We start from the raw sequence: 10,553 nt of genomic DNA, 5'->3' as shown, positions 1-10,553 counted from the left end.
AAAAACTCTGCATTTCTAGATTTTTCATGAAAAGTTACACTTGCTCAGCCATTACTAAGAAATTTCACCAAGTTTTGGGCCTCCAGAAAGTCAAAAAAACAAGCAAAAAATGACTTTCTGCCACATTTTTGACACACAGGGAGCAGTCTTGGGAGATTGCAATTTTGGAGGGTCAAATGACAACCAAATTCAGAAATTCCACTTGGGTTGGAAAGTAGACATCCAGACCTTTCCAACAAGCCCACTTTTGCCTCATTTGGACACCTGAAAGTTCCTCAAAAGTGCCTCCAAAGGCGCGCGACCCGTCCAAGAAATGCGCGCGACCCATCAGGCAATTTTCACAATTTTTATCTTACAGCTCATGGATTCGCCCAACTTTTACTAGTTTTGACTTTTGATGGGATTTTTCACCCACTTTGATGTAATTTATGTATTTTCATGTTGATATGACACTTATTTACCTTCTCTAGAAGATTCATTCATGAAATAGCATGCATTTAATGAATGAATTGGTTTCCTAGCTTATAGAGGCAAGTTGTTTTGATTGCCTAGTTTTCAGTGCTTAGTTTAGAATTGGTTGAAACAGCTCCTAGAAGGATGAGCTCGACCCCTAGAGGCAGGGAAAGATGTTAGATGGCCTATATTATGTACTTTCTTGCTCATTTTCATGGTTGTACTCTTGAGGGAGAAGCTCTTATTGTATTATTCACTGTATCTCTGCAATTTTTGGCAAAGGAAGATCAGGGTTTTGCAGTCCTTTTTGGGATTCTTGTGGTCACATGTATTGATGGTGTGTTTCTCTTTGTACTTGTAAGTGTGTTATGTGAATCATTTCCTTACTTTTCCTTCTGCAAATTAGGCAAATGAAGTGTTAAAGTAGAACTCATGACTGTCATGCTCTGCTTTTAAGTTTGCTTAATATCAATGTTTTCAACTGGTTAAGGGGAATTCAGGGTTATTGCTTGCTCTCCTTAACTCCTCATCAGTCATTCTCATCCATCCATCTCTATCAAAGGCATCAATACTGTTTCCTACCTCGCCCCAAAGAACCCCCTGCGAAAACTGTGTCCAATCCCCGCACCCGAAATTGCCATTCCCCAATTTTCCACCAAAACTTTAAAAATCCCAAATTTAAACCTCTTAATCAGTTTACTAGCCTAAAATCAATGTTTTCCTATTGGTCATCTCACCCATTGAAGATCTTTACTGAGATAGACCGGAGAGAGCCCTCTCCTGCCCCGTAGGGCTAGCTATGAGGCTAAGTGGTTTGATGTTGCCTTGAAGTTTACCTTCCTCAGCCTGAGGTGAAATTTCAAGCGCTAGGTGGTTTGATGTTACCTAGTTGGTTTGTTTGATCAGAGGATGGATCCAACTGTGATCTATTGTGATAATCAGAGATGTATCCAACTCTCTGAGAATCCAGTATTTCATGACAGGTCCAAGCATATCGATATTCGGTATCATCATCTCAGGGACTGTGTGGTGAGGAGGATCATGTTGTTGTAGTATATTTCGACCGAGGAGCAAGATGCTGCCATTTTGACTAAGGCATTGTCAAAGTGTAAATTCGAGTTCCATAGAAACAGGATCGGGGTCGCAAATAATCCCTTTCTTCTTGAGAGGGAGTGTTGAAAATAGCAACAAGAAATGCTAAAAATAACATTGCTATAGATAGCATTTCAGGATATATTCCAATTTTAATTTGTCCTTGAATTAAAATTGATAATTAAAATTCGAATTTAGTCTCACCCGTTGTTTGAAAAATAATTAATTAATTCATCTTGAGTTAATTAGTTGGTGAAATTCAAACATGAAGTCTTTGAGAATACATGCAACAATTATCCCTTTAATTGAGGAAGTTAACCCTTAATTAAGGAGATAAGGATGAGTTGTATTTGAGTTGTAATTAGTTAGCTTAGTTAACTGAGTTAAGTCCAGTTAAATTAGTTCCAAACAATTTGTGGAACTAATTGTGAGTTCAGTCAATTAATGCATGCATGCATGCAACTAGTGTTCTCCAGATAACTGAATATTCTCTCATAAATAACTCATGCATGTCAGTTCAGACAAAGACCCAATTGAGATTAAAGGCAGGGACAGTGTACTATCAGTTGCTAGAATATTCCTATGAGAATATCTCTTGCATGTAGATGGAATTCATTCCTTGAGGATTGCACAGTTACTACAGAGGTCAGCGCAGTGTGTGAGGTGAGAATTACACAGGTTACAGCTGGAGGACCCAGGAGAAACTGCGCAAGGAAATAGGAGGCTTGGAGGATAGAGGGAAAGGCATATGTGTTGTCTATTCTGTCTATGAGCAGCAGTGAGGGATTGTACTGAGAGTTGGATAGCTTGAGAGCTAAAGCTTTGTGTAATCCCGAGATATTTCCACTTGTATGATAATACAGATAGCGGGGTTTTTCGTTGAGGCTTTCCCCAGAGTATTCTTCTGTGTTTCATGTGTGATTGAATCTTCTTCTCTGATTATATGTGTTCTGTTTGATCTTGCACAAAATTGATTAAGCTTCCGCAAGTTTGATTGTAGAAGTAGATTAAGTATTTTGCTTTAGTACATTGCATAATCAGTTTAATCTATAGTGAGAATTTATACAAAGATGGCCTATTAGGTGACTCACTATTTTGAACAATCTGGTTTGTTGACTCCTTAATGTTTGTAGAGGAGGAGTCTATGCAGTAGTATATGGCACAAGTCTATGATTAACGGGAAGGTAGTTTGAAAAAGATGGAAATTTCATTACAGGTTCAGGGGGAGAAAAACAGTTGAAGGATTACAGGTTACCAGGAAAAAAGCAAGATTAGTCTACAAAGGATATGCGCAGGTTGAAGGAATCGATTTTTTAGAAACATTTTCTCCCATTTCCAGAATGGAAGCTATCAGGGGGTTTCTCGCTTATGCTTGCTCGAGAAAAATCAAGGTCTACCAAATGGATGTTAAGTTATTTTTTCTAAATGGTGAATTGGAGGAAGAAGTTTACATTGAACAACCTGAAGGTTTTCTGCTCTCTGACAAAGAAGACTACGTCTGCAGATTAAAGATAGCTCTATATTGTCTCAAGAAGACTCCTAGGGCTTGGTATTCTCGTCTTTACGGATATATACGTCAACAGGGATTCAAGAAAGGAAGCACTGACATCAATTTTTAGGTGAAAGTGGATCAAGATAACCTAACAATTATCGAAGTATATGTGGATGATATAATCTTTGGAAGCAGTGATGACAGATTAAGTAAAGACTTTGCTACAAAAATGCAAAGTGAGTTTGAAATGTCTATGATTGGCGAACTGAAATACTTTTTAGGGCTTTAGATTTGTGTGGTGTTGTCTTTCGGATTCATCGCATTCATGATTTTTTGTATCGACGTTTCGAACCAACCTCTGTAGTTCAGGATCAGAAGGATCAGATGTGTTAAAAAGTCAGATCATAATGAGGTAATAAATATAGGAGAGGGATGGGATGATGATGAATGGAGCCAAGAAGTTTGATAATGTCCAGAAATAAATTTAGTTTAATTGATTAAATGTTATTATTAAGTGTTTAAGTTATTATTAAATGTTTATATTTTTATTGATGATTATTGGTTTATTTGATATTTGTATGTTTATATTTTTATGTTGATTATTAGTTTATTAATTAATACTAGATTGGGAAACTTACATAAAATTATATAAAAAAAAATTATGCTTAATGTTATATATTCAAAAATTGTTGAATTATTAATGTTAAATTTATTTTGTTTTAACATTAATGTTTTCATTGTTACAAGATAATTAAAACATCTAATTTTATAATATAACCAATTAGGTTTTCTATATATTACTTAATTGAATGTTTATTATATTTCTTTTTATTAATTAATATTTTGAGATTAATTAATATTATTATGATGATCTATAATGTTATAATGTTTTACATACTATAATGTTATAAATCTATTAACCAAAAGTTTTAGTATTGATTAGTTCGTTGAATTATTAATGTTAAATTTATTTTGTATTAACATTAATGTTTTCATTGTTACAAGATAATTAAAACTTCTAATTTTATAATATAACCAATTAGGTTTTCTATTTATTACTAATTGAAAGGTTTCCGGTTTTTATTTAGTTCTTGATTAGGTCAATTTGGGTTAAAATGAACTTATTGACATATTAATTTAATGATTTTAGGGATAGGTCTACCATCAAGAGATGAAGGGGTCTAGAGTACCTAGGAGACAGTAGAATCCCCAGTTAGTGTAGGAATCCAATTATCACTTATTTTCCAACCGTCATCACAGTTGAGGTTATTGGGGTGTTTTCCTATTTCGATAGCTTCTCTAAATTTTCTATGGTGATAATGATCGATTTTGGCCAAAACACTGGAGTTTTCGATGCAAATGTGATGATTGGTTTTGCTTGAGTGCTCAGCCAAAGCTGAGGTTTTGGATCGGTTATGTTTGATGTCCGCGGCATGTTCCTGAATCCTAGTTAATATAGAACGACCAGTCTCACCAATGTAGGATTTTCCACATGAACATGGAACTAAATAAACCCCTTTATGGTGTTTAGGATTAATAGGATCTTTTACCAATTTCAAACATTTGCTAATTGTATTCAAGGGTTTGAAAGTGGTTTTTATATTATTCTTTTTTAAGATGTGTGAAATCTTATCAATGGTGCCTAGAATGTAGGGAAGGTGAACCTTGCCTACACAATCATCCATTGGTTGTTTCTTTTTAGGATTCTCTACTTCTTTGAAAACTTTGATTCTATTAGATTTCTCAGCAAGATAAAGGAATATTCATATATCAAACCAAGTACATTAAAGAAATGCTCAAGAAATTCGAGATGGAAGATTGCAAGACAGTCCTTACCCCATGGTAACATGTTGCAAATTAATCTTAGAAAATTCCTCAAAGCATGTGTACCAAAGGTTTTATAGATCCATGATTGGTAGTCTATTATATGTGACAGCCTCCCAACCTGATGTGATGTAGGCAGTTGGACAAGTAGCAAGATTCCAAGCAGCACCAAAATAATCTCATATTATTTCCGTCAAAAGAATTCTTCGGTATCTTAAGGGCACAACGAAATATGGTCTATGGTATCCCAAAGGAAATGATCTAGTCATCCAAGCTTATACAGATGAAAATTGGGCAGGAAGTGTTGATGATCGTAAGAGTACCAGTGGAGCAACATTCTATCTAGGTGGTTGTCTTGTTTCATGGTTAAGTAAAAAGTAGTCTTCAATCTCGTTATCCACAGTAGAAGTAGAATATGCCGCGGCAACAACTTGTTGTACTCAAGTTCTTTGGATGAAGAAAACTTTGCAAGTTATTCAAGTCAAGCTTGATGATCATAGTCCCATCTTTGGCGATAACACCAGCGCCATCAATATCACCAAGAATCTTGTGATGCATTCCAAAACGAAGGACATTCCGATTAAATATCATTTTGTTAGAGAGGGGGTCACTGAAAATAATATCAAGCTTGAATACGTTGGCACAAAGGAACAAATTGCTGACATCTTTACCAAACCATTACCTCGTGAAAAATTTAAGTATCTTCGCCAAAATCTTGGGATTCTCCCAATTTTTCATTAGACTCTTTCTCTTATCTACTCGAGTAGAAAGGGGGAGTGGAGGTGTGTACAGGTCCGCAGGATGGTTGTTTGTCAGGGAAGTTACCATTTTCCATTTATGACAAAGGGCGAGAGAAGGCAGTACGAAGAGTTGTCATGATCGCAGGGATAGTACTTGTGTTGCCATCAATGCCAAAGGGGGAGATTGTTGATCAGTGGTTATCATTGATGTCAACCCAAACAGCACCAGGGGATACCCCAATCTTGCATGGGAATTTTGACTTGACAAATTACTCTATTCTAAGTCAAGGATCTTCTAGATGGATTCTACTCGTTGAGATGTTTCTGTTGATATATGACACGCCAAGTAATTCTTCACAGTTTGAGAGATATTCATGTTTGAAGTTAGTAACCCCAGTTAGTGGGCTAAAACCCTATGGGGTTGTGGCATGGCACTCATAATTGGTTGTGGTCATTGAATAGTCAATAATTAATAATAATAATAAATTCTCCTAAAATCCCTCCAACATTCACTTGTTGAGGACCCTCTCAACTCAATACATTCATATAAATAATGACCATCATATCCTCCTCTAGTAGGGATTATGTGGCTTCAAACATGTCATCGTGGCATTTTCTCTATAACTTTTTTTTGCGAAGCAAGGTAAATTAAAACCCATTTGAGCCGAAATCCTGATGAACCTTGTGACCGAATTTTAGATCTTGGTTCGTTATATTTTTGGAGATATGATATGAGGAAGTTAGGGTTTTTGTAAGATCCTGAATTCCATGAAATCATCATAAATTTCTCTCTGAGCATTGGATTCAAATATCATAAATAGTAACAGAAAGAGGACAGACTGTAGTTTGTTGAGTAGCGTTTTAAGGGTCGAAGGTCATAAATGTCACACGTGACACTTCGTACAAGTTCCCTCTATTGAACGAGTCTATAATCAGGTCATCATGGGAGATTGGGCATAACTCTTTCTTGAAGAATCCAATCTTGATTATACCTATAGGGTTGGAAATAGGACTCAGAGTGCTATCACGGTACGAAATTTCAGACCCTAGAGATCTGAATTTACATAGATATAACATATTCAATATCGAGCTCCTAGAAGGCAAGAAAAAAAAATGCATTCAAAGATCACTGCAGTAAGGACCACACATCAACAGTCAAGGGTAGGTCTCCTACAACAAGGTATGTATGATTAGTGTTTACAGTTGAATTTTGAGTATCATCTCTAACATATGTTTTTGCAGGACAACGTAAGTATATACATTATCTCAGTTATATCTCTATGTCTCTATATGTCACAATTAGTTTTTTGGATGTCCTATTCTTGATACTACACATTTTATGCTACATATTCTTGATGCTACACCAAGTTTTCTAAATCTATATGATGTTGTAAGTTTATGTTACTTGTCTTTTCATAGTTGATAGAATGGTCTCTGTTGTTGTACTTAGAACTTGGTCCATCACAAGTCTAGGGTATCTCATCAGTTTTTATTGTATATATCTTTAGGCCAGTTTTGGATATAGTCTTGCAAAGAGTCCAGGCCTATATCAAAGAGTGGGAGTCTTTGTCTACTGCTGCAGCAAGTCAAGGACAAAATTGACAAGCACACTTTAGGTACGCATTGTAATTTTAATCTGTATTTTTTCATTATTATGCACTTACATGTGTTTTGCAAGCAGATGTAAGTTGAAGGGTATTTTTTTTTGTTTTGGGATTGGTTTCGCGGGGCAAATTTTGCATGTAGATAGAAGAAGATTCAAGTACAACTTCAAGCCAGAATTCAAGAGCATAAATATCAAATCAAATGAATCATTGCAGCGGGACATCCTTTGAATACATGACAACCATTTGTATATTGTGAAGAAGTGTCAAGGTCAAGAGTCATCATTGTAAAGTTGTAAAGAGTCATTTGTAAAAGTGTCATCATTGGAAGAGTCATTATTGTAAAAGAGTCAATCTGCCTAGAGTCGAAAAGGCATTATTGGGAGGTATAGGAGTCTTTGTTGGGATGATGTCATGGTTGGGTTGCAGGTCATAGTTTGATTGGGTATTCGATCAAAATCATTTAAATCATACTGTATCGTGGATTGTTGTCCCTGGTACGGGAATCCACACTCTTGTCTCATTTTAGTCATTATAGGGTGGCAGGGAGGTGCTAGGCTGGTGGATGAAGTCGCTTACAGGTTGGAGCCTGTGAACACTTAAGGGTGGTAGGTTGGTCTAGGAATTTGGGGCATCCATTCAGTTGACTGCTGAAGAAACCAGGGTGTTGGGGCATCCTTCTAGTTGGAGCTAGAGAAGAATGCTTTTCTAGAATTCTATGAAGTTGTTGCTTTCATTTCAATTGGGGCTGAAAATTAAAGAATTTATTAGAAAATGTTCGGTGGTTTTTGACCCGGAGGGGGTTTTCCACCTAAAATTCTTGTGTCTACTTTGTTCTTTTATTTACTATTATTACTGCATAAACATTAATAATAATCAAATATTAACTAATGCTCTGAAAAGATTTAAAAGTGCTAATTGCTAAGGAATATTGATTCACCCCCCTCTCAGTATTTCCAATAATTGGCATCGGAGCTTGGTTCCTTCAATAACAGTATAACAAGTGGAAGGATATCATGGAGTATACTAAGAATAGAGTTCATTTGTTCAATGGAAATAACTATGCACTTTGGAGTGGAAGAATGCAGGTTCATTTGCTGGCGTAAGGATACGAAGTACGGGAAATCGTTGACAAAGGCTTCACACTGACCCAAGATGAACAGGGTAAGAAAAATATGGTATATGATGCAAAGGCTAAAGATCTTATTATCAGTGGGCTTATTGAATCTATTTATCTTAAGGTATTGAGTTGCAAAACTACTAAAGAGGTATGTGGCAAGCTTGAAAATATATATGCAGGTGACTCAAAGGTGAAAGAAGCAAAGCTTCAAATTTTCAGGGAAAAATTTGAGCAACTCAAAATGAGGGAAGATGAAGATATTGCTACATAATTTATGTTATCAAACCAGCTCACAAAAATATAGAAAAGATAGATCAATGCCTTATAATTTAGCCTCTTCGATGGGTCAACCTCCTTTACATTACACAAATGAACAATTCTTCGATGATACAAATGACAAGACCTCCTTTCTATATATAGGAGTCTAAGGGGTCATAATATAATCAGATCCAAAATAAAAATAATAACAATAGTGGGCTTCTATGGGGCACAATAATAACAATATGGGGACTACATGGGTACAACAATATAATAAGGGGGTTTACTAATAACAATAAGGGGTTACACTAGTAGTATAGGGGCCTAACATGCCCCTCTCCTTCAAAAAGTGTTGTCCTCAATGCTTGAGTAGTTCTTGATGCTTTTGTATAAAATTCTTGTCCTCCCATGTGGAATATTCAGCGGGTAAGTTCTTCCACTTGATGAGATACTCTGAAATTGATCGATTTCCTAGATATCGGGTTCTTGTTTCTATGACTGCTCCAGGTTCCAATATGATTTTTCCTTCCTCTTCAAGTTCTAGAAATATTGTTTGAATTGGGATATTCTGCAACTTTTGAATGAGTGACCACACTTGTTTTTCCTTCTTCCATTCATCCGTTGCTTCGTTTATCCAATCTGGTTGGATAATAGAAATAGCACAAAACAATGCTTCCACATCCTCATCCTTTCTTGAGAGTGAATTTGCAACAAAATTTTGCTTCCATTTTCTATAGATGATGTCAAATTCATAACCCAACATATTTGTGACACATTTTTTATGTTCTTCTAAAGATAATAGTTGTTCTAAAAAGTAAGACTATCATGATCCATTTTTACCTTGAAGTGTCTTCCCATTCGGTAAGGTCGCCATTTCTTAAGTGCATGTAGTATTGCCAACATTTCCTTCTCATAAATAGCTTGCTTGAGATGTAGCAATAAAAATACCCAATCACCTACATCAAAACATTTTTAACTACAATGTTGATCTACCTGTTTTTTCATTCGATTTTGCACCAAAGTGGCGTTATCCTTTAAAAGTTGGAGAACTTGTTGTTGATGCTCGATGTGATCTTTCACTGCTTGAACCTTTTTCTTCTTGATATGTCCTATCTTTAGAGTTTGAGGAGTGGTAATTTCTTCCAATCATTTACAAGATATGGTCGGATTCATTTCTTGATGCTCGATGTGATCTTTCACTTCTTGAACATTTTTCTTCTTGATATGTCCTTCTATCTTGATAGTTTGAGGAGTGGTAATTCTGACCAATGAATTACAAGATATGGTTGGATTCATTTCTTCTTTCTCGATGTGATCTTTCACTTCTTGCACCTTTTTCTTCTTGAAATATCAAGAAGAAAAAGGTGCAAGAAGTGAAAGATCGCATCGAGAAAGAAGAAATGAATCCAACCATATCTTGTAATTCATTGGTCGGAATTACCACTCCTCAAATATAGCATGAAAAGCTCTGAATTTCGGACCTGAGCTTCAACGTGATTTCTTCTCAAATGGGTTTTTGTTTTAGCGTCTAAAATGGCGCAGAAAAAAAGTTATAGAGAAAATGCCACGATGACCTGTTTGGAGCAGCGAAACCCTAGAATCCAAACCTCTGATACTAAATGTTATGAAACCAGCTCAAAAAAAGATAGAAAAGATAGATCAATGCCTTATAATTCAACCTCTTCGAGGGGGAAACCTCCTTTACATTACACAAATGAATAATTATTCGATGATACAAATGATAAGACCTCCTTTCTATATATAGGAGTCTAAGTGGTCATAATATAATCAGAGCCGACATAACAATAATAATGTAAGGGCACAATAATAACAATAGTGGGCTTCTATGGGGCACAATAATAACAATATGGGGACTACATGGGTACAACAATATAATAAGGGGGTTGTACTAATAACAATAAGGGGTTACACTAGTAGTATAGGGGCCTAACAATTTCAGCGTGTTGATG

Source organism: Pinus tabuliformis, chromosome X, assembly GCF_031772625.1.
Source record: "Pinus tabuliformis cultivar Carrire ecotype Pingquan chromosome X, CPIR1, whole genome shotgun sequence".
Classification (NCBI taxonomy): Eukaryota; Viridiplantae; Streptophyta; class Pinopsida; order Pinales; family Pinaceae; genus Pinus; species Pinus tabuliformis.
The sequence above is the reverse complement of the archived record's forward strand: the minus strand, read 5'-3'. Positions refer to the sequence as shown.